At 47.0% G+C, this 23,500-nt stretch overlaps 1 long non-coding RNA gene across 1 annotated transcript; it reads left to right on the forward strand.

Moving 5' to 3' along the window:
- Positions 1-11,673: 11,673 nt before the first annotated feature.
- Positions 11,674-14,441, forward strand: LOC129384627 (uncharacterized). Its single transcript, XR_008612328.2, has 2 exons — positions 11,674-12,126; positions 13,082-14,441. It is a non-coding gene; the product is annotated as an uncharacterized lncRNA (long non-coding RNA).
- Positions 14,442-23,500: the final 9,059 nt, after the last annotated feature.

Raw genomic sequence — 23,500 nt, forward strand, 5'->3', positions numbered from 1 at the left:
TTATACAGCTTTAACTTATCGTCATATGTCATTTGTAAGCAATTAGGAAAATCTTGAAAGCTGCAAGCATTGAAAAAACAAATCAACCGGCTGAGCGCCACTTGACATCCTCTTAGTGAGAAGCATGCTTCATTTTGTGGAGAATGATTGTTATGAATCTTGCAGGTTATACCGCAACCGTTTGCTACTTTTGCAGCATTTGCATCATATGGGTTGTTCTCTTTAGCCCACATCAGGGTTCTGTTCTAGGTGCGTTTTTGTTTCTAATTTACCTTAATAACTTAGCTGACTCTTTGTCTACTAATATACGAGCTTTAGCAGACGACACAGTTCTCTTCCGCTATTTAGCATATTATATGATATTCATGTCCTTAAAAACAACATGAGCTATATCGAATTGTGGTGCATAACCTGGCAATTGGCTTTTCCATGCTGCCAAATATAAGGTTTCTTTATGCTTCCCATATTTCATTTTTCCCTATCATTTATTTACTTTACGAAATTCCTATTCAGCCCATGAGCTCTTACTATTACCTAGGCATACAGATCGCCGCCCCTCTGTCTGGGTTTGTCCACATGGGTTGCATAATCAGCAATGCCAATCGCATGCTAAGAATCTCATGCTTCCGTACCTTCTCCTCTACGCCTGTCTCTATAAGAAATGTATTGTACAAGGCATCAGTTCACAACAAAATAGATTACTCTGCAGTGGTATGGCGACGAAGCTCTGAGAATCTACTTCATTGCCCGGAACTTGTGTAAAATAATTGTGTTCAGTTTATTTTCCATAAGCACAGCCGTCAAGCTAAAAAGCGCTGTGTTAATCTAGCTCGAGCAGCCACCTCTTGCTTCCCGCCATAGGTTTTTCCGTCTGTGCTTATTCCCTAAAAACGTCTCATATGTCTAATCTCCGTGGCACGCTTATTGCTCCCTTTCATGCGTATCGGCCATGATTGATCATAAAATATGGTTCGTGTTATGTCTTATCTAATTTGAGCCTGCAGTGAAACGTTCATCTAAAGAGCGTTGATTTACTGGAACCACCCTACCAGATCCGCTGTCGTAGTTACAGATCATCAGCAGTTCCGTTTCAAACTAGCTAACATGGTATAACGACGTAATTATACTTACCTATTCCTCGTACAACGTTATCCTATATTTATATTATTGCCTTAAGTAATACTGCACGTGTCACAAAATGACGTACGCACTCCCCCGCATATTGCTTTCGGATGTAATAAAATGCCATATCTTTAATCCTATGGATGTCCGAAGGATGTTTTCAACGGGATGGCCCCTACCGGAAATATGGGGGGACCAACGCAGAATGCAAACACGTATCACGTGACCATATTATGGAAAGCTGTCTCTTCCACGGCTGCCTTCGACGCATGCTCTTCGGAAAAGGCAAAAGTCAGACAGCAGCATGAAGCTGCCACACTCATATAAAACATCGAATGAAGATTACAAAGCGAGAAGTTGCATTAAACGACCCAAACGGCATAGGCATGTCGCGAGGAAGTGCCACAATACGGAAAGCAGAGCACCGAAACTGCTGTGCATGACCAACCGCATGGAGCAACAAAATCAATCGTGTGATGCGGAATCTCTTTGGGGCTGTTTGGGCCGTGATTTTCTGAAATAAGTTTGCAAGATTGCACCTTCTGTGTCCCATCGTTCTCTTCTCTGTCCGTGTCATTTATGCCCAACACTGTAAATACTTATGTGTCCTACGCTTTCCGGACAGATCGAGAAAGCCGAATACTGCAACTGCTCCTTTAGACCGCAGCACTAACTGCCTATACCCCGTTGAATCGCCACTGCTTTGCGTGTAGCCGGTCACATGACTTAACGCCGCCGTTTTGTATGATCTCTTAGCGCTCCTCTAGGATTGGAATGCCTGAAGGTTGGGGTGCTCCGCACTTAGTTCACGTGTTTTCTCTGAACATGGTGTTTGTGTGATATGCTCGTCAGTTCTAGCGTGACCATTTGACCGTTCCAAGTGAACGCTTTGGGCCATCGCTATGGAGCTCCATCTCCGTGGTGCCTACACGTGTTGCGCCTATGAAAAAGGAAATGACAGTTCATGGCGCCAATGTTTTTCTATTAGCAGCTGTGCAACTTTTCCGACTAGCCTGTCGTCGCGTCCGCACGTAATCGAATGTTGGGCATTGTAGTATATCCCCCTAGTTTGCGGTAATGGTAACGTTCATCGGTGATTAACAATCGGTTATGCCCCCCCCCCCACCCCAATACTGCGTTTGGTGGCATCATACTGCTTTCCCGTAAACTTGCGAGCTTACACTGCGCTATACTGCATCTGCGCAGCGCTGAGAACCACCTAAAATATATTTCTGAAAGCCAAGCTTTAGAACCGCTAACTTCTCCTATGTAGCCTATAGTATGGGTCCGCCTGAGTTATCGCGCCTTTCTTGAACAGAAACGAATAATATTAAAAATAATATTATAAATAATCTCTATTCCCGACCCGCACTGTCCGGAATAGCCTGGCTTGAGCTTCGTTCGCGTTTGGTTTGCTTATCCGCGATTGCGACGGCAACCGTAAAACTCCGTAAGGTTGGAATAGCTGAACATTGGTAGGCATCTGTGTCCCGGCTGGAGCACATGGTTCACATAATGGCCGGCTGTCCTGCTGAATTTTACCAGGTCTGTCTTTGGGGTGCCATATTGTTCTTCCCAAGCAATCCCGTTCAGGTTTCTTGAAAACACGAAACTTTTCGGCGACTTGTTAGATTCCTGCTTAATTACACTTGATCGGAGACTAGCATGGTGGTGACATCCAGTGAAGTTTTTTCTCAGTTATCTGTGACGATTGAAACGTTTGCGCTGGCTTAATTGCTCGTTCGCACGTGGTCCTTGCCGTATCTTTTTCAGTACGTATCTGCGAAAGTTTACTATTTCTGTTACGCGTTGGTAATGATAGCCATGTCGCTAAAGCTTCGTACGTGTGCTGTTGGCATCTTGTTTGTGCACCCGCGATTCCGAAAGGAGTCGTAAGGCTGCGTACGTTTGCAATAACGGAACGTTTGTTGGTGTTTATATCGCGATCGGAAAACTTGCCGGTCGGGCTGCTGAACTTAACCACCCATGTCTTTAAGGCTGGTATTTGCTTTTGTTAAATTTTGTTGTGCACTTTGTCGGAACAGCGAAACCTTTCCGTGACTAGTTCGACGTCTGCTTATTTACACGTCAGCGGATGCATGCTAGTGTGGTGTTAAAGTCAATTTCACGTCTCAGCTGTCTTATAATCAAAATATCTGGGCTGATTAACTCGCTCGCGCCTGGCCGCATTTTATATTATGAAAGTTTATCTGAATCGACTTTCTGTCACCCGCTCGTAGGCATTAACCGTGTCGCTTAAGCTTCGTCTGCAATTGGCACTTTTCTCGCATAACAATCGCGACAGCAATCGAAAAACTGCGGAAATATGGTTTGACTAACCTTGTTTTGTTTATTTATTTATTTATTTATTTACTCTTAATGAACATAGAGCGTGCAGACACTAGGGAAATTCAGTACATTACGTGCAAGTAGCGTTATTTTAAAGGGTTATGCAGCAGCTGATCGCTGTCCTCGTAATGAAGAAATAAGCATGCTGGCTTGTACGTGAACTTGGGACGTGGAATGCAAATGTAGGCATCTGTATCATGATAGGAACACTTGCTGCTCGTGATGGTTCTATGGCTCGCCGTGCTGCTGAATTTTACTCCCCCCCCCCCCCACCCTTGTCGTTACGGCTTGTATATTCTTGTCAAAAGTGTCATGAACGTTTCTCTGGATAAAAAAAAAAAAAACTTTTGTTTGCATGTGGTCGGATGTATGCTATGTGATGGTAATAATATTATGCTGAGGTCTCAACTTCCTGTATCGACTGGACATTTGCTCGTTCGAGCAAATGTCCAATGGGATTGCTCGTTCGCACCGGGTCGTATCGTTTAGTAGTAGTAATGGGGAACGTTTGTTTGTCTTAGATGAAATAAAGAAATTTAAATAGGCTTCTTAATAAGCCGTGGCGCCTTCGGTATCCAGGTCCAGTACGAAATCTTCAACAGTTTTCAGTATAAAGCATGTGAATTTGGGACTCGCTGTGCGATTTGTTGATTTATTTATATCCGAAATTTTTGGTGCATGTGTGAGCAGGGTGTTATCTGTGTGTTAGTACCATGAATAAACATTATACCAGCACGCAACTTGTTGGAGGTGGAGCGTATACTGCCGCAACAGGATAAGTGTGTTCAATCATGTTTTCTTCTTCGAATAACATTAAGGAAGAAGAGTAGACTGAGCCTATGAATAAAAACTTTGCTTGCTACTGTAGGACAGTTGACTTGTTTTGAAAAAAATGGGAAGCTATTGTAAGCCATTGCATAGGGCAGACGGGTGTGTTTGCCTCGGAATAAGATTCCACTTCTTTCCGTCTTCTAGTGGAACAATTGACAAAGCTCCATATTTTGCTGAATATTTCTACATTTGGAGGAAAAGTGCGAAAGGAAGCCGCGTTGTCTCTTTCGAATGAAGCACCATCGATTGTTTCCAGTATTTGCACAACCCACATTTCTTACCGTTCCGTTTCCTATTGAATTGCCCTAGCGTTCCGTGGCACTTTCAGTGACATCGGGCTTCTAGACAAAAATAAAATAAAATAAGTTTTCGCACTACCCTTTAAGCACTCGCCTTCGCAGTATGGGTATTAGTGTCTGGGAATAATAAAATTATAAGAAATATATCTCTTCCACCAGCACATCATCATTTCCCACATACATATCTGCCACTTTAGATATTATAAAAACAAATTACAATTGTAGCACATACATGCCTACATACTATCAAGAGGCGTTCTGGTTTATTTCATGAACCCCTCAGACAGCATAGCACCCAGCGAGAGGCCACATAGCTCAGGCAATAAAGGCACAGGCTTCGAATAACTCGCTGTCATCGTCTTTTTCCAGGCAGTGCATACTGCTCGTTCTTCTCCAGTACAATTATCCCGCCGGAGAAGAGGAGCCGTGCCGGTGACCTTCGGGCAGGCTAGTAAAGGTGGATCAAAGTAAGACTTTAGCCGCTGAACATGCGAAATTTCGAGGCCTCGACGGTGCTTATCCGAAGACGGCTCGAGGGCTTTTACGATAGAGTTCAGTGCAGATGTTTGAGTGACCAGACGGTAGGAACCCTGGTAATTGGAAAGGAGTTTATGTGAAAGTCCAGGGCTGGCGGCGGCAACCCAAAGTCAGAGTCATGAGTCAGGGGCCTAGGGTGCCATAGAGGCGGGAATATCCCGACGGTGCTTCTGTCGCGGCTGATATTGTAACCAACACTTAGAACAGCCGTTTCCAGGAAAAGTAATTTATTCTGGGCGAACCTGTGCCCGTCAACAAAACCCGATGAATACTCAACAGCAACAACAAAACGTTCCTCGACCTTTGCTCCTTCGAACGTCGTTCTCCACTTTGTCGCCTCCTGTCACGTGCCAATCGTCCGATTCTCGCGCACGAGCCGCCGGCCTGTCAGCACCGGCCGAGCGTTGCCTTGCGGTGATTTGCTTGCGGCTCGCGGTGTGGCAGCTACGCAGTTGAGATATGTCGGTCGTCTTTTTCTTCTCGCAATGCGGGCGGCATTAGCCCCCTCTGAAGAAGCATCGTCCCGATGCGTAGGAAAGGCCTAGAGAGGCCAACTGCTTTAAAAGGACAGTGGTCAGAGGATGGCCTGTGCTAGGCTTGATCGTATGTGCAACTTCTGTTAATCAATGCCTTTCATAGTATGGCTTTATTCGTACTACGTGTACGACGTCTGGGCGAGTCCTGCGTCGTGTGGAGCAGACTTGGCCTTCAGGAGTTACCTCGTAATTTAAGGGACTTAACCGGCGAAGTACTTTGTAGGGGCCAAAGTAACGGCGCAGTAACTTGTCCGAAAGACCGGGCGTACGTATAGGCGTCCATACCCACACTTTGTCTCCGGGGTTGTACTGTACCTCTCTTCGCCCTAGGTTGTACCTGTTTGCGTCGACGTATTGCTGTTGTATGATACGGTGCCTTGCGAACTGCCGTGCTTCTTCTGCCCTTTCTATGTACTCACTAACGTCAGGGTCGTCTTCGGTGCTGTTGTCTACAGGTAACATTGCGTCTAGTGTCGTTGCTACTGTCCGACCGTAAACAAGTTCAAATGGCGTGAAATGTGTCGTTTCTTGTACTGCAGTATTATACGCAAAGGTGGCATATGGTAGAATACTGTCCCATGTCCGATGCTCGACGTCCACGTACATTGAGATCATGTCAGCGAGCGTTCTATTGAGCCGTTCAGTCAGGCCGTTTGTTTGCGGATGGTACGCTGTGGTTTTCTATGAGCAGTATGTGTTAGTTTCATAACAGACTGCATCAAACGGGCCACAAAGCTGTTCCTTTATCTGTTATGAGTACCTTAGGTGCGCCATGTCGTAATACTATGTGTGTGACAAAAAACTGAGCCACTTCAATGGCGGTTCCTTTTGTAAGAGGTCTCAGCATACCGGGTCAGATAATCGGTTGCTACCACAATCCACCGCTTTCCGGAGGTTGAAACGGGAAATGGTCCAAGTAAATCCACTCCTATTTGTTCAGATGGCGCTGTTTGGGGCTGTATCGGTTGCAGAAAACCTGCTGGTTTGAGTGGCGGTGTTTTTCGTCTTTGACAATCTCGGCACAATTTGACATAGTGTTGTACTGAATTCATCAACTTCGGCCAGTAATATTTCTGGCGGATTCTCGCCAGAGTCCTACTAACGCCTAAGTGGCCAGCTGCAGGGTCATCATGGCAAGCTTCTAAGATCTCAGCTCGCAGCGATGATAGTACGAGAAGTAGAAACGTCTCACCACTGTGCTCGAAGTTTCGTTCGTAGAGTACGTTGTTCCGGAGGACATACGAACACAATCCGCGAACGAAAACTCGAGGCACTTTCACTTGTAGACCCTCCAGGTACTCGATGAGCAGGAGTAATTCCGGATCAGTACGCTGATGATGAGCCATTTCCGTCGTATTCACAGCCCCAAGAAATGGGAAATCTTGCTCGTTATCAGGTGACGTAGCCTCGATTGGTGCGCGCGATAAGCAATCAGCATCATGGTGCTTGAGACCGGACTTGTAAATGACCGTGATGTCATACTCCTGTAGACGCAAACTCCATCTAGCGAGTCTTCCAGAAGGGTCCTTGAGGTTCGCCAGCCAGCACAATGAGTGATGGTCGCTGATGGCTCGAAACGGTCTGCCATATAAGTATGGCCGGAACTTACTGATGGCCCATATACCCGCCAGGCATTCCTTTTCTGTAGCTGAGTAATTTGTCTCGGCTTTCGATAAGGTACGGCTTGCGTACGCAATGACTTTTTCTTCACCATTCTGCCACTGAATGAGTATGGCACCGAGACCAACGTTACTCGCGTCGGTGTGGATGTCCGTTTCGGCATTTTCATCAAAATGTGCAAGTATAGGAGGACTCTGCAAATGCCGTCGTAGTTCAGAGAAGACGTCTTCTTGTTCTTTCTCTCACACAAGAGGGACATCGTTTGTCAGTCGCGTGAGTGGTTCGTCAATTTTAGAAAAATTTTCTACGAAACGCCTGTAGTAGGCACACAGTTCCAGGAAACGTCTAATAGCTTTTTTGTCTCTTGGCTTCGGAAACATTTCTACTGCAGTGATCTTCTCAGGATCGGGGCGGACGCCTTCCGCACTGACAATGTGTCCGAGAAAGCGGAGCTCGCGAAAACCGAAGTGGCATTTTCGGGTTTTAGGGTCAATCCCGCCGTGCGAATAGCATCCAGAACTGCTCTCCGTCGCTGCACGTGCTGCTCGAATGTAGTGGAGAAGACTACCACATCATCAAGGTAGACGAGGCACGACTGCCATTTCAGTCCGGAGAGAACAGTGTCCATCATTCGTTGGAATGTGGCTGGCGCAGAACACAGACCAAATGGAAGCACCTTAAACTCCTATAACCCATCCGGTGTCACAAATGCCATTTTTTCGCGATCTTGCTCGTCCACTTCTATCTGCCAGTATCCGCTTTTGAGATCCAGAGAAGAGAAGAAGTAAGCATTGCGTAGTTTGTCCAAGGTGTCGTCGATGCGGGGGAGTGGATAAACATCCCGCTTCGTGACGAGGTTGAGCTTCCTGTAGTCAACACAATATCGTAGGGTGTTATCCTTCTTTTTGACTAGGACTACTGGAGATGCCCACGGACTATAGGATGGCTGTATTACATCGTCCTTGAGCATTTCCTGTACTTGACTTCTTATCGCTTCTCTTTCCTTTAAAGCTACTCGGTACGGGTGTTGGCTAACTGGTCTTGCAGGTTCTTCGACCACAATTCGGTGTTTTGCGACGGGAGTACGACGGACTTTCGATGAAGTCGAAAAGCATTCTGCAAACTCTGTGACCAAGTTCACAATCTCATCTCCTTGTAGTGATGACAGCTCTCGGTCAATGTCGATAGAGGTAAGGACACTGTCTAAGGTGGCAGAAGCTGGTGATGCTGCATCGAGGGTTGACACATCCGCAAATTGTGCATAGTTATGCAGAGATGCTATGGCTGTTCCCTTCGCCACTTGTTGTGCCTCATTGCCAAAGTTAGTCAAAAGGACGTCCGCATATCCGTTACGCAGGTGAACTAGGCCTCTTGCCACGCATATTTGCTTTTCCAGTAGCAGCCCGATATTTCCGTCTGCAAGTCCCTCATAGTCACGAAATACGTCGCTCCTTACAACAGTCATACTACACCGTGCCGGCACCGTCACGTCTTCATCCACAATACGGAGAGAGGAAATATGTGGCTATATAGTCGATAATTGCGCCATTTGTTCGCAAAACGTCCATGCCCAGTATCAGATCACGGGAACACTCAGGGAGAACAATAAAGCTGCTGACGTATGTAAAGCCTCTAATTCCGATTCTTGCTGTGCACATTCCTACGGGGTCGACTAAGTGTCCCCCCGCTGTACGTATTGGAGATCCGGTCCAACGGGTCAATACCTTTTTCAATTTTCTGGCGAGTACACTGCTAATAACTATATAGTCCGCACCAGTGTCTATCAACGCAGTCACTTCGAAGTCGCCGATGATGACGCGCAACTCGGAAGTAACTGCGTCATCACTGCACTTGTCCGTTGTTTCGTCACTGCCGTCGTCTTGTCGGATTGGCGATGGAGGGCCTTCGGTGTTCCGCGCGTCAGCGGCCTTGCCTCCACAGGTCGCTGGCTCTAGTTTTCCCGTTGCGGACTTGGGGAGCGACGCCTCGATGAAATGGAAGCGGGACGCGGACTGGGCGACCTATAGCGCATAGGCGCTACTGATCGAGGTTCGTGTTGCTGGGGGTTCCGAACAGTTTGGCGCGTAGATAAAAATGCCTCAACGTCATAAGGGCGCTCACCGTTTCGAGGACAAGGCGCATTTACAGAGAAGCCACGCAGTCCTACTCGGCAATACTGGCATTCCCGGTATAGGTGACCAGCCTCTCCACAGTGGTAGCAGAGGGGACGCCGGTCTGCAGTGCGCCATACATCGCTTTTACGCGGGCTTTCTTCTGGCATGGGCTGCACATTGCGAGGAAGTACCTGGGGTATTGTGGCCGTTCGTCCAAAGTCGGCGCGTCCTAGGTCCTGACGTAAAGCTTGGGCGTACGATATCCGCGGCTGACGCTCTGGCTGTGCGTGGGGCCGTACCTGAGGCTCTGACTCACAAATTACTTGCCGGACTTCTTCGCGTATGACATCAGCAAGTGAGGACACTGTAGGAGGGCTTTGGACCAGCTGCAGTTTCTGCAGCTCTTCCCTGACGACGGACCTCACCATTTCGCGTAGGATGTCCATGTTCTTGGGGAGGGCTCCTGACCCAACATCAAATGATGCGACGCATACATCTCTGTTGTACTGCCTCGCACGCTGCTGCAGCGTCTTCTCCATCGTCGTCGCCTCTGATCGAAATTCGGCTACAGCGCGGGGCGGATTACGAACCGTACTGCGTACTGCAGCGAATCTCGTCTTAGAATACTTCAGCCAACGGCGACTACAATGCTCCCCCGAGAAATCTGAGCTTCTACGAGTGTGGCGCGGTCGGGGTAACCACACAGTCCCCACACACCCAACAAGAAAATTCGAGGTACGCCTCTACGGGGGCCTCATACCGGAGAAGCCATTGCCGAGGGAGCTGGGTATGTGGCTGCAGTCCAACCAGCGGGCCACACACACCCTTACACTCCTCAAAACCAGTGTCAAGGCGATTTCGCACATTATCTCCCGCGTAACATCTAAGAACAGAGGCACGAAGGAAAGGGACACCCACCGACTGGTCAGAAGCCTGGTGGTGAGCAGAATCACAAAGAGCCTACCTTACTCAAAAGAGAAAAATCGCAAACACAGAGCAAGTTCAGTTGAAGGTGTAAGTCAAGCAAGAAGCAGTTCAGGTGCTTTCATGATAGGTCTTATTATGCAAGCAATATTTCCCGAGCCAACTAATATATAGCCTGTACCGTTAGCATGCAATCCAAGCTGTTCAGTGGCTTATCGCTCTAAAAAGGTGGTCCTTCTTTTAAGATTTCTAAACTCGTTATTGCTACGATTATATTTTTCAGGCTGTATATGTATACCAGTGGTGCTCTCTGTCCATTTCTGTTTTGCAGAGTGAACAAGTGCAGGCAAGTGCCAAGATGGAAAAAGAGGGCCTCGTAAGAGGTCTCAAATTTCTTTGTGAGCAAGGCATGACTTTGAGCTCATTGACTACAGACCGTCACATGCGGCTGCAATGTCTAGAGATCAATCACCACTTCGATGTGCGGCATGTTGCAAAGGGCACGAAGAAATTCATGTTGTTCACGTGCAATAGGTAGCCTGCGTGTAACCTAGTGGAGTTACTGTGCGGACATGCAATTGTATAATGAATCGTTCAGTGGATACGTATGCTAAGCCAAAGAAATTCACACAGTTATCATACAATCACTATTATGCCACTGCTGTGATGGTTATTGCAATGTTGTCACGCATTTGTCATCATATGCTCATCATACTGCTATCGTCATCACCCCATTGTCCCCATGCTGTTTTCGTTGTGCTGTCTCCATCATTCCATCGGCATCATTATTCAACATTCCATTGTCCATGTCTCATGATTGTCGTCATACACTCGTCACGCGATGATGGTCATGGCTAACCCTGGTGAGTAAACAGAATTCACTAGGAAGCATACATTCTTTAGCATATCAAATTTTACCAGAAAAGCATTTCAGATAAGGCGGAACAATCGGGCTTTGTAACAGGCCGTACTTCTCATTCAGTACTTGACCCATCCGTCTGTGTTGTTCTTTGCACTAGGTTAAAATTTCCTGAAAGTGAACTAAGTAGTCGATAAACAAGTACTACTACATGCCTGTTGTGTGCGCATTGTTCGTTCAGCTCCTGCAGGAATTTGATTTAGAATTGCGGCAGGCCATTCACTGCCCTCATGGCTCCTGTGCGCGTCTTTAGTATTCAAGCTGTATCAGGATTGGTTAGATTTTTGGACGGAGAATGCCTTTAATGAGTTTGCTTGCAACCTCGGTTCGTACAATCCTTAAGAGGCTTATGGTACCTAAAGTGTAGGTCCACCTGACATTAAGCAACAGTGTATTCTGGTGTTGCCTCGTTACAGGCATCAGGAAAAGGCTGGCTGGATGCAGTGCTGTTACAGAATGGACAAAAGCCCTCGCTAACCTCCTGTACTGGTGTGCATGTGCTTGTGGTGGCAAAGGGGATATGCTGGTGGTGGCATGAACATGCTGAACTACATATAGGACATGGTGGCCTGCACCCTCACTGTCTTCACAGACACTCCGACCGCATGCAATGACTCACTGCTGGTAGGCACAAATGACCAAACAGCACCAAGATAAAGTGCAGCACATATGGCACAACTGTATTTATAATTCCCTTTCTTGTGATACTCTCCAGCCTACAAGTAAATTCGGTGCATTGTGGCAGCACCACTGTTGCTGAAGGAACGCCAGCCTTTACCATCTTTCCGGACGTACAGCCTGGAGTCCTTCCACAGTGATATAAATCGTTTTGCCCCAAAGGCCGCTACATTCACGTATGAAGACATGAAGACCCGGTTAGTCTGCATGAGCTAATGTTGTCGCAACTAAACTACAGTGGATTATTAACGCTGAGACAAAATAATTTTCTAGTACACTGCTTACTTCAATTCAACAAGAACTCTCAGCGACAGCAAACAGGGAGCTGTGATGGCACAGAACAGCGACACATAAAGTCATCCAAGGTCAGGCAAAGTACCTCGACAGCATGTGTGCTCAAGGCAGCTCCTGCATTCGGCAATTCAATTATAAAGTTCTTGCTGTGCTGTGCTTTGCCTATTATTGCAATAGGTTATGAAACAATGTTTGTAAAAAAGGGAATGTTTTAGTCCTGTACTGGCTACCAAAAGTATCGACATCTCTGGCAATTTAGAGTGAAGTGACTGCGACAGCTGTTTTTCACAGACATTTTCTGAACCTTCATGGCAGTCTGTCCAATAAAGAAATTTTGCCAGATCAGTGGAATTTCGTTCATGATTGCCACATGTTACCAAAAGAAATGCCTCACTGAAAGGGTGCAATGACAGACATTCAGCGAAACAGAACATTCGCAGTCAGGTAGCTGACTTTTGAAAGAGGTGTCGATGTAGAACTTTGCTACCCATTGCCAATTTCCTAGTATGTCAGAGTGTAAAACAAAAAGAGAAATAGTTGACGCCTACGTTATTTTTGAAACTAGCTACCTGTGCGCAAGCAGTCAAACAATATCACACATTAAGAAAGTTAAACTACAGCCTGGCCATGTGCTATGTGGATGAGAAGTCAGCCGCAAAGGTGTTTATTACTTGAAGCCAGCAATACTTGAACCCAGCACCCTTGCTATTGAGGTGTCTCACCTTTTCTTGAGCAATTTGGACGTATTAACTAATATTGTGCACTCCAGCTCATACTACGTATATGGAGCGTTAGTTTATGCCATAAGACATACCCTTCTGTGCGCAAGTACAATCCATTGAACTTTTATCCTTTCAGACTACGTGCAAGACCTGCACAAGAAAGTGATGTGCTATGTGCACAGTACAAACCATACTGAAAAGCACTTGCACAAGTGGAGGAAAGTGTTCCAGCTGCATTCTCATCCCGGGATGACCAAAGGGTGCCCAAGAGAAACCTTGTAGCTGCACACAAAGCACGGTTCCTCAAGTTCTTATGTGGTGCACAGATCACCACCACGCATTTTCGTGACTCTTTCCTGATCGTTAGCACTCTGCTCATTTTCGATGTGATCGTTTCATTTTAATAAGTACTAGCCGCGACCTATACTATACAAAAATTTTAGCTTATATGCTAGTTAGAGGGGCGAATTTAGCCTCACTTTGAGCGAGTGCTCTGCTAGTGTGGTTGCAAGGAATTAGTTTGTTGTGTCGTGTTAGCACACGATGCTGAAACAGAGCAAACGGCCAAACAGGAGAGAACATTGTTCCTTCCTCTTTGATGAAACGTGTAAACAACATGTCAATCAAATTTCTAGATTTCCTATGTCCTGGTAAGGAAAGGGCTAAGTACGCACACATATTCTTCCAACTCGGCCGTATCTCTGGCATTCTAGTCATCACTACCTTTTCCATTATGTCTCAAGTGACCCAACACAGCACCAACAAGAATAGAGAATGGTTTACTGCTCAGCACTTTAGCTTTAAATAACTGAAAGCCTTCCGACTAGCGATACCTGCTGACGGGTAAGCATAACGTTTTCCTATATCTGATGAGGAACTCAAATGCGCACGGCGATTTATCGATGACACTGCACTGCTTGCCCCATTTTTTTTTACCTCTGGGACTCTGGGTACATTAGCCCTGTGGGTGTTTCTCTGGGGAATGTCACCCGAATATTTTCGACAGCACATGATGGCAACACAGAATTCGCCTTTTCGAAGGCGCCCCGACAGCCGCCGTACAAGTTGCCTGTACGCTGTGTACCGTGTTGTGCCTTGCCACGTGCCTATCATCGAGGCAATGAAAGCTGCCATATACGTGCACCATGTGCGTATAATCGACGCGACGGGAGCTGCCATACTACGTGCACCACGTGCATATCAGCGAGGCGACAGAAGCTGCCACTTCTCCGCGACGGAACAAGAATACGGCGAGGGCGCTTCATGAAGCACCCAGCCATCTCCGCGACGAATAAAAAATTCGACGCCAGTGACGTCAGCACCTGCCAAGCTCGTCCTGCCGACGAGGGGTCGCCAAAGGGACTTAAGGGAGAACCGGCCCATTGTGAGCAGAGAGTCGCCTCCAGCCGCCCAGTCGGTCTGATGCGCTTTTACAGCTGCATGTACGCTCTCATCCACTATCTGTAAATATTGCATAAAATTTTTAGTTTCTTGTTCGTCTGCGGAAACAGTCCATCTTTCGTCCTCCACCCCGAAGTCACAACAGTGGATGGCAAGTTGTGGTATTCGAAGCCAGATAACGCCCGCTACACCGCTCAACGGCATCCACGAGGTCGACCATCTTCACCTACTTTGGAAGGGTGAGTACCCGACGCTTGCCTTTCGCATCGCCAGACTTCTGTCGCACACGCAAATTCTAAGGACAATTGCTCAAGTATTTTGAAAGGCTTGTAGTGGTTTTGTCTTAGTTCGCTTCAGGCCTTGCATAGATTTCCGGCTTCGGAAGCAAAACTAACTTAGAGGGAAAACCGGAGACGAGCCGTCAGATCGCCATGGAGAAGCTCAAGATATAGGACATTCTTAATGTTTGTCATGAGATGGGAATTTCAGTTTCCGCGGCAAGGCGAAAGAAAGCCATTCTGGATGTTATGAGGGCACAAGAGATAACTGAAGAGGAAGTCAAAGAGGTTTGGGGAGAAATTCTTGAGAGGAGTAGCGAGGAAAAAAATGTGCTGGGAGGCAGAGGAGGGCAAAAAGCGCGAGGAGGCGGAGAAGAAAAAAAGACGCAAGGAGGTAAAGGAGAGAAAACGGCTCGATGAGGCAGAGGAGAAAGAAAGGCACGAATAGCGAGAATATGCTCTTAAAATGAGAGAACTAGAAATATAGCAAATTCGAATCAGCTCGGCGCGTGCAAGTCCCCTTTCCTGCGGAGATGTTGTGCCTTAACTAAGAATACAGGATCTGATGCTACCGTACAGAACAGGCGCTGGTATCGCATTTTTTCTCGTCAATTACGTGAAACGTACGTGTGAAGAGGTAGGGCTGGACGAAAGACTTTGGCCTCAAAAACTTCTTACAGTTGTCCCAGAAGAGGCCGCGCAAGTTCTCGCAGGCTTGTCTGAAGAAGACTACGAGAACTATAGAAAGTTAAAAGCCACGCTTCCATCGCAAATACTACCTCTCTGCCGAGGCATTTCGATAGCGGTTTAGACAGGCAAAAAGGGGCAGCGAGTCCCATACTAAGTTCACGTACGATTTAATGTCTAACTTAAAAGAGTGGCTCAAAAGTTCAGCAGTACATGGCAACCACGACAAGGTGCTTTAATGCATAGCTCTGGAGCAGTTTTATCGGGTTCATCTCGAAGAAGTTAGACTTTGACTGCAGGACAGGCTCCCAGAGGTAGACCTAGAGAAGGCAGCCGAGCTCGCGGAGGAATATTACATGCGCCGAAACTTCCAAGAAAAACCGACTCAGGAAGATGGGCTAGAAAAAAAGGACTATTCTGTAACGCGGTTTTCCCCTCGCAACCCAGTTCTCCCGAATAAGAAACCATGCACGAGCGACGAGTTCAGCAAGGGAGTATCGACTAAGGCTAGGGTGGCGAGGGAAGGGCTAGCAGAGACAGCCCAGTCGGCACGTGCGGGTAAGCGCTAAGGCAGACATAGAGCGCGCATTCGACGCCCGGAGACCAATTATCTGCTTCTGTTGGAACAATGAATGCCATATTTCCTCAAATTGCAAGGATCAAATCGCGTTCACCATCATTAGCGATTCAGACGAAAATCTGAGGCTTCTTGAGCCATATATGCAGGAGGTCATGGCAAACGGGAAACATTGCTGGACACTTCGCGATTCCACCGCCACCATGGATGTTACTGATCCGTCCTGTGTTTCTCCCGGATACTATGCAGGAGAATGCGCCTGGGTCAGACAGGTCGCAGAAGAGCAGAGCGCGTGCTTGCCAATTGCCAGGGTAACCCTCGGGGGCGCTTTGGGATGGTTGCAAACGGAGGCAGCCGTGAGGCCAAGTTTACCCGAACACTTTTCATATCTTTTTTCAAACAAATCAGAGCAGCTTTTAGAAAAGGAGGGCCGGCCGTTCCCTGCCAGTCTCACTTGCATGACAGACAATGTAACGACAATGTAACAATGTAACTGACAATGTAACGTCCTCGCGGCGGCAGCCTAGGCCGGGAGATAGGGCTAATGATAAGCAGAGTACTCAGATTTGTGAAGGATCAATTACTGGATCAATGACAGTGGCTGAAGAGCCTTTCCAGACTCGGGAAAACGGGGCACCTAGGACTAGAGTGGCAGGTTCACTGCTTAGTCCCGCATATTTTTGCTGGGAGCAGCTTAGGGGAGTTGAACGAAAGGCGCTTATCGCGACACAGAAAAGTGACCCTTCGTTGACTGTGCTGCATGCTAATGGGGATGAATGATGTGGCCCGAAAGAATACCTCGTTCTACGCTAGGTCAAGTCCCAAGTACCGGAAATATCAGGATTCCAAGGGTCGGACATACAACCAACTACTCGTACCAGAAAAGTACCGACCACAGCTTTTACAGTTAGCCCATGGGAATGCTTGGGCGGGTCACCTAAGTATCAAAAAGACAAAGGCTAGGCTAACGCACGATTTCTATTGGCCAGGATGCTGAAAATAGGTTGAAACACTTATTCGGTACTGCGGCGCAATTCAGCAAGTTGGTAAATAAAACGACAAGTGACAGAATTTGACTCAGACAGAGACAGGGCAAAATATAAGCTTTCTTCGTTGGCCTCAGCTGTGCCTTGCCTGCCCAAATGACTGTTACGAATTGCTTTAAAATCTATTCTTTAGCTGTTTATTCTCTTTCAATGTGTCTTCTTTGGGAGTACTATTTGTAGATGTCTGTATTCCGGGCTCTTTATCGGGTGCGTGTTTCATGTTTAGTACAATAACCATAATGGTGCTTTTGAGAGAACAGACGGGGTTAGACCGTTTGTTTTCATGAAGTTTGGTCTGGCATCCTGGCGAGCATTGGGAGGGTGCTCACTTTCACCGAAGTAGTTGGCGTTCATCTGCGGTCAGTTCGTGAGCTTTCTCAGATTCAAGCAAAAGAAAGACCAGCGGGTGAAAGGGCAGCAAAAACATTTCCTTAACCCCATCAAGGACGTCACTCAATCAGCACATCGCATACGTCGAGCCGCGTCGAACAGCTCGACTTGTGGATGTTTTATCTGGCGGCATGGGTGCTGTTGTGCCATACCATGTGCCTATCATCGACGCGACGGGAGCTGCCATAGTACGTGCACCAGGTGCGTATCATTGATGCGACAGGTGCTGTCATACTACGTGTACCACGTGCATATCAGCGAGGCGACGGGAGCTCCCACTTCTCCGCGACGAATCAAGAATTCGACGAGGGGGACTTCAAGAAGCACCCAGTCATCTCCGCGACGAATCAAGAATTCGACGCAAATGATGTTAGCACCTGCTAAACTGGTTCCTGCTGACGAGGGGCCGCCAAAGGGACTTAAGGGACAACCTGCTCATTGTGAGCAGGGAGTCGCCTCCAGCCGCCCAGTCGGTCTGATGCGCTCTTACATCTAAACGTATATGCTATCATCTACTATGTGTACATATTGCATAAAGTTTTTCGTTGCTTCGTCGTCTGCGGAAAGAGTCCACCTTTCGCCCTGCACCCCGAAGTCACAGCAACCGGTACCCCCTGTAAACAAGAAACACAGAACAATTATCACACACTTGCATGGAAACATTCAGTGAATTGAAGGCAGTTCACATGGCTGGATAGATTCTTGGAGTGACCTCAGTGCAAGAAGCTGCAGGCTAAGGCACCAAGATTTCTTTATTGATATTATTAAAACACTTATTTTGTGGCCTCAATTAAACTTGAATGTCATGGTAAAGAACTGCCTACCACGCATTGAAAGTAAACTTCAGCCATACCTTAGCTAAGAAGCACAGCTAATTGTTGTTAATCTATCCGTCTGCCAGCAGGACTACGGTGGTTTTACTTCACAAGTCTAGAAGGTGGTGCTCTCTCACTACAATTCTTTTTTCATAAAACTTTCCCATGTGCAATGTAGTGCATATATGTCTTTTTGAGCCGCTAGTTCCTTGCTCATCTAGTACATTACATCATGTGCCATAACTTTCTTTCACCATTAGATAGCTGCCAACAGCCAGGGTACAAATCGAATGTGATATTACTTTTTCATTCTCTGTGTGTTTACTATAACAAGACTGTGCTGCTCACAGATCTATTCGGAGCTTCCTATTGGTGTCAGTGAATCAATCCATGTCAACAAGGTGTGTTAGTATTTTTTCCTAGTAACCAGTAAAACACGTGGTTGGGCTAGTTGATGCACTGCACTAAGAAAAACACAGGAACCACGCGTACACACGCCTTTAGAATTTATTGATTGTTCCTTGACAGTTGCTTGTAGTGGTGATAAACTTTATTGAAAGGGGGAAGGGTAAAGAGGGACGTGGCTGAGGGTTAGGGCTCAAGTAAGGCCCTGGGCCTGCTTGGCCTTTTCCGCCCAGTCCACCAGTTCAAGTTGTCGGTCGACGTCCCCGGAACTGAGCCAGGCTGTCCAGTCAGTCTCGCTGCTGACGGGGGGATGAGAGAACGGGAGCGAGGTGCATTCCCACATTATGTGTGTGAGTGTTCCTGTTCCTGAACAGAGCAGTTGCTTGTGATAAGCTGATTGTGGGATGGTGATGTGACAGAGTATGTTTTAAAAATCAGAGCCTTGTTCTGTCGAATAAACAATTGGTAGTCCAGCCTCTTTCCTGTCTGCGTATATGTTTCCTGTCTGCGCTTTTTCTGGCTGGTTTTTCTTAATTTCCTAGTAACAATCGACGTAGACACTATGGGAACAAATGCTGTCTAAAATTCTGCTACGAAAAGCTTCGCGGTATTAACGGCTGCGTGCTCTATAACCACCGTATTTACATTATTAGTCCTTCAAAGGGCATTGGCTCAAAGCCGGCAATAATAATGGCAACGATATGGCTCAGCGTTGGTAATACACTAGCAATACATTAGCTGCGGCGCTAGCGTAATACTCGTCCAATCTTGGCTTTAACTCTGGGCTAGCCTTGAATTTGGTTGCACTTTGCCAATATGCCAGTGTTGGTTTAGGATTGGCACCCGTTTCTGCCAGAATTTGGCCATGCCTTTACTGTTGCTTGTGTGCTGCCTGGGGAAATTACTCATGCCTGTTTCCGTTGTTCGGGAATTTTCCCGGTTGGCCATACCTCTTTGTTGAAGTATTCATTCGGCTTCTTGATTTGTTCATAGTATCAAATGCGTATCACTGTATTCATTGCACCATCCTTTCCGGACGCTGTATTTTACTTGGCTCACATGGTTGCTGCGAAAAGCTCTACTTCTGTTATGGGGCCATGGGATGCAGGTTCCTTTCTTTAATGGTTGCAGATGGCTGCCTGAGGCGGAGCCTTCGAGAACTCAATTGAGGACAAAGGCGTTTGTGGCAAAGCGCGCGGAAAGCTTTTAATGCAACTAATGTAAGTAGAAAGGCATAAAATATACACTCAATGAAAAAATCACCACAAGAAACAAAATTCAGTCCGAGCTATAACAGTACTGACGGCATTCGAGTTAGGGGCAGATCGCGAGCGTGAGCACGCGCAACAGTTAGACTCGGAGGGGCGAAGACGAGGTGACGAGAGAAATGGCAGAGCTCGCGCCAAAAGGTCGATATGGTTGGCCGATGAGCGGGCGGCCAGAGCGTGCCAGCTGCCGCTTAGAGAGGGCACGCAGGCGGCTTGGTTCACGGGCAGACTGAGGAAACAATCTGGCGAAGCAGCTGGGCGCGAATACGGGCCCGTAGCCCGACTGTTCAAACTCTGCCTTCGGGCGCAGATGTTCGCCGGCGTTGGGTAGCAGTCCGTGCTTGGGAAGAGTAGCAACACCTAGGAACGGCCTGCAGGAAGCCCTGGTCGGGTGAAAGGCTGGACGCTCGGGACCGGAACCCGACGGCTGCTCTTCAGCTTCTGCTCCGATGGCCCATCTTCACCCTTGTGTTACTTCCTGGAACTCTCCACCTCTTCTACCAGCATGCCTCGCTTTTCTGCCCCTCTGGTTCTTTCGTCTCTTCCGCATTAGTGACCCTCGAGGCCCGGCGTTCATCGGCGATTGGCATCTGGAGTCTCCGTGGACTTTACTGATTGCGTCAGTTTGTTGTTTGTGTCCTTGCTGCGCGCGTGCTACTGCCTGATGCCCTTCAGCGTTGTTGTCTTTCACTCAGCATGACATTCGCCTCAGCGCGAGGAATCTTCGTTGTCATCTTCTTTGTCTTTTTCCACCATGGCACTGTCTCGTGCACTTCAGACACCACAGGGTCTTCGTAATTTCGTTCAAAGTCTATCATATGCTTTCGAGTAGGTCTGAATAATTGGTTCTCCTAAGTATATTTAATTAATTTTTGCTCTTAGTTTTCCATCAGTGCCCTTGAGTTCAGCGCCACGGTCGACGAGTGGGAACCTCAACAAGTCCAGTTTTCCGACAGCGGGCTTGTGTTCGGGTGTACACAGAAGTAGTCCACCGTGTCACCTTCACAGCCGGCGAGGTGTCCCTGGTTCTGTTATCCCGAACACTGATACAATAAGTCTCAGGAATGCAAGCTCTCCAGGACGAGTTGTCCAGCGGGTAATAGGCAAAGGTGGTCTCTCAGCTGGTGGGAGCGCCGGCTCAGATGCAGACGATTGTTCCAAAGAAGCGGGTGCCCAGTGAGGAAGCTCCGCCTTCGAACGCCGAATCTTTAGCACTGACAAGTCGCAAATGACACTCTCTCGAGCCGCGCTACCCGAGGCACCAGTGCCGCCGCCACCCGACGGCCTTGTCATATTTTTTTTTTTGTATTTTTCACTCCCGTGTACCACGTATTATTACAGCAACATGACCTTGAATTGTAGCGCGAAGTGACACAGAGACTAGAAGCAGACTTGACGACTGCTAACTCTCAACAAAATTTTTATTGAAATTATCAACATATATATAGGTGATTTCAAGTACCGCAGCATATGAACATGACAAGGTCTAACGATATCAGGTAACCATATCGAGAGGTAGGAAAGCCGAAATGCAAGCAAAAAGACACTACTTGAGATTAACACACGTGCTCTGAAGATATAAATATTCGCATTCTAACACAGACGATGATGCGTGGCTAATGCAAGTATATCCTAATATTTTAACGTGAACCTGATAAACTGCTAGAGTTTATCATATTCCACTTAAGTGCTGAAAAACTTACATTGGACATAGTGCCAGGTGTAATATTAATATACTAAAAGAACACAAACAATAAATTAACAACCCTAATGCTTCAATTCTGCGTCGCGTTGTTTCTATTGCAGTTGTAAACCTTTGTTTGAAGACACAAAAATTCTTTCAAGACACAAATGCCAAACTACACGGGAAATAATCGAGGTATTTCACGATAAAATATTAGGGCAGACTTCCGTTAGCCACGCATCATTGTCTCTGTTAGAATGCGGCTTTCAATATCTTCACAGCACGTGTGGTAACATCAAGCAGTGTCTTTTTGTTGTTTGTTTTTGGCTTCCCTACCTCTTGATATGTTAAGACCTTGTCATATTGATATGCTGGGGTATTTGCAATCACCTACACATATGTTCACAGTTTCAAGAAAAAATTATTGTGTTAGCGCTCGTCCTGCCCGTTTCTAGACTCTCTCTGTGTCACTTCACGCTACAATTCAACATCATGGTACCGTACCAACACGCCCGACTTTCTGTCCTTTTGCATTATTACAGTGTCATTCACTCAAGATATTTGTAGCACATCTAATCAGAGAACGCTGCTGCGAAAGATCACGCGCCTCTAAAGAGAGGGAGGGACACAACTTTAATGATACGCTGAAAAAGTTAACCTGGCGCATCGCCTGACATGCAACTCCAGGGGCTGGGTGATAGTTACGATATACCCAGTGATAAACACTTAACCGGCACATTGAGTAACCAACACACACATAGGCGTTATAGAGACATTTACAAACTTTCGTTAACGCTTGTGGCCCTCAAGAACATGTGCTACGCTTTTCTGACGCGCTGGGTTGAAGAGCCTTGGTAAGGCATTAGTGCTACTGGGAGCGACACGTTGCAGTATATCATCCTTCTGTAGCACCTATTCCGGTTTTCTGCAGAATTCAGTTGTAGTGGCTACTAGTTAAGTATGTGTTTAGGCAGATGATGCTCTTCAGGGCCCTTTACAGCGATGTCGCATCTAGCCTTCGCTATTCATCACTACATTCAACCCTTATGGTCAGTCACTATTGCGACACTCTTTGGCCATTGCTCATATATAGGGCAGTTTTGGCGTCAGTCTGCCACCTATTTTTTTTAGAGAAAGAACAGTTCGCATATCTTACATCACGCGTCGTGCGACCGACTGGTAGAAAATACCAGCCGGCGTGCGTTTGCGATCTCTAATTTGTCAATGCGTGTGCATTCCATCACATTGAGTCGCTGCATTCTCCCTGCACGCGACAGCTGGTGTTCCCTTTTGACCGCTCGTCTCTTTCGAGGCCCGTTCGTGCCCAGCGTTCCGGCTCAATTGGATACCATTGCATTGAAGGGGACGGGGGCGGCACGGAAATCTTACAATTGTGTGCTAAGCTTTAGCCTTTTTTGCACCGGAGATACCATGGGTAGATGTGCATAAACTAGGAAAAGCAAGTAAGCGAAACTGAACAAAAACGAAGTCACAGCCAAGCCAAACGATGCGCGCACATTAGTGAACAATTCTCAGAATTTCTGTAGCGTTTTCTTGTTAGTCATTCAGTTAGTTTCACTACAAAGTGGCGCTTGTAAGGTTCGTGTAAACCATGTTCCTTCAATAGAAAATGCGAGCTCAGAACTGATGCTGGTGTCGTGCAGTCCTACCCGTCGTTCATGTAATTCTTACGCAAGACAAAGTATGAATACGAAGAGGTGCCAACTCGCCCAGCTTTCAGTTCTGCGGTAATTTGCCATGTTCACACATCATTAGGATGGCTTTTCGCTGGAGCGCAACTTCTTCAGGAACACAGATGAACAACGAGCACTGTATAGTACTCTGTGTACATAATGTTTTTCCTCTGCTCTGCACAGAACATATTTAGCAAGACCTGACCCCTGCGTCGTCTGACCCTATCACTAATCAATGACGAATCACGTTGAGCCTTGTTGAACCGTGTGGAAGAGAACGACTGTACAGGTTTAAGTAGACGAGGTGGAT

Source organism: Dermacentor andersoni, chromosome 5 (genome assembly GCF_023375885.2).
Source record: "Dermacentor andersoni chromosome 5, qqDerAnde1_hic_scaffold, whole genome shotgun sequence".
In the NCBI taxonomy this organism is placed as follows: Eukaryota; Metazoa; Arthropoda; class Arachnida; order Ixodida; family Ixodidae; genus Dermacentor; species Dermacentor andersoni.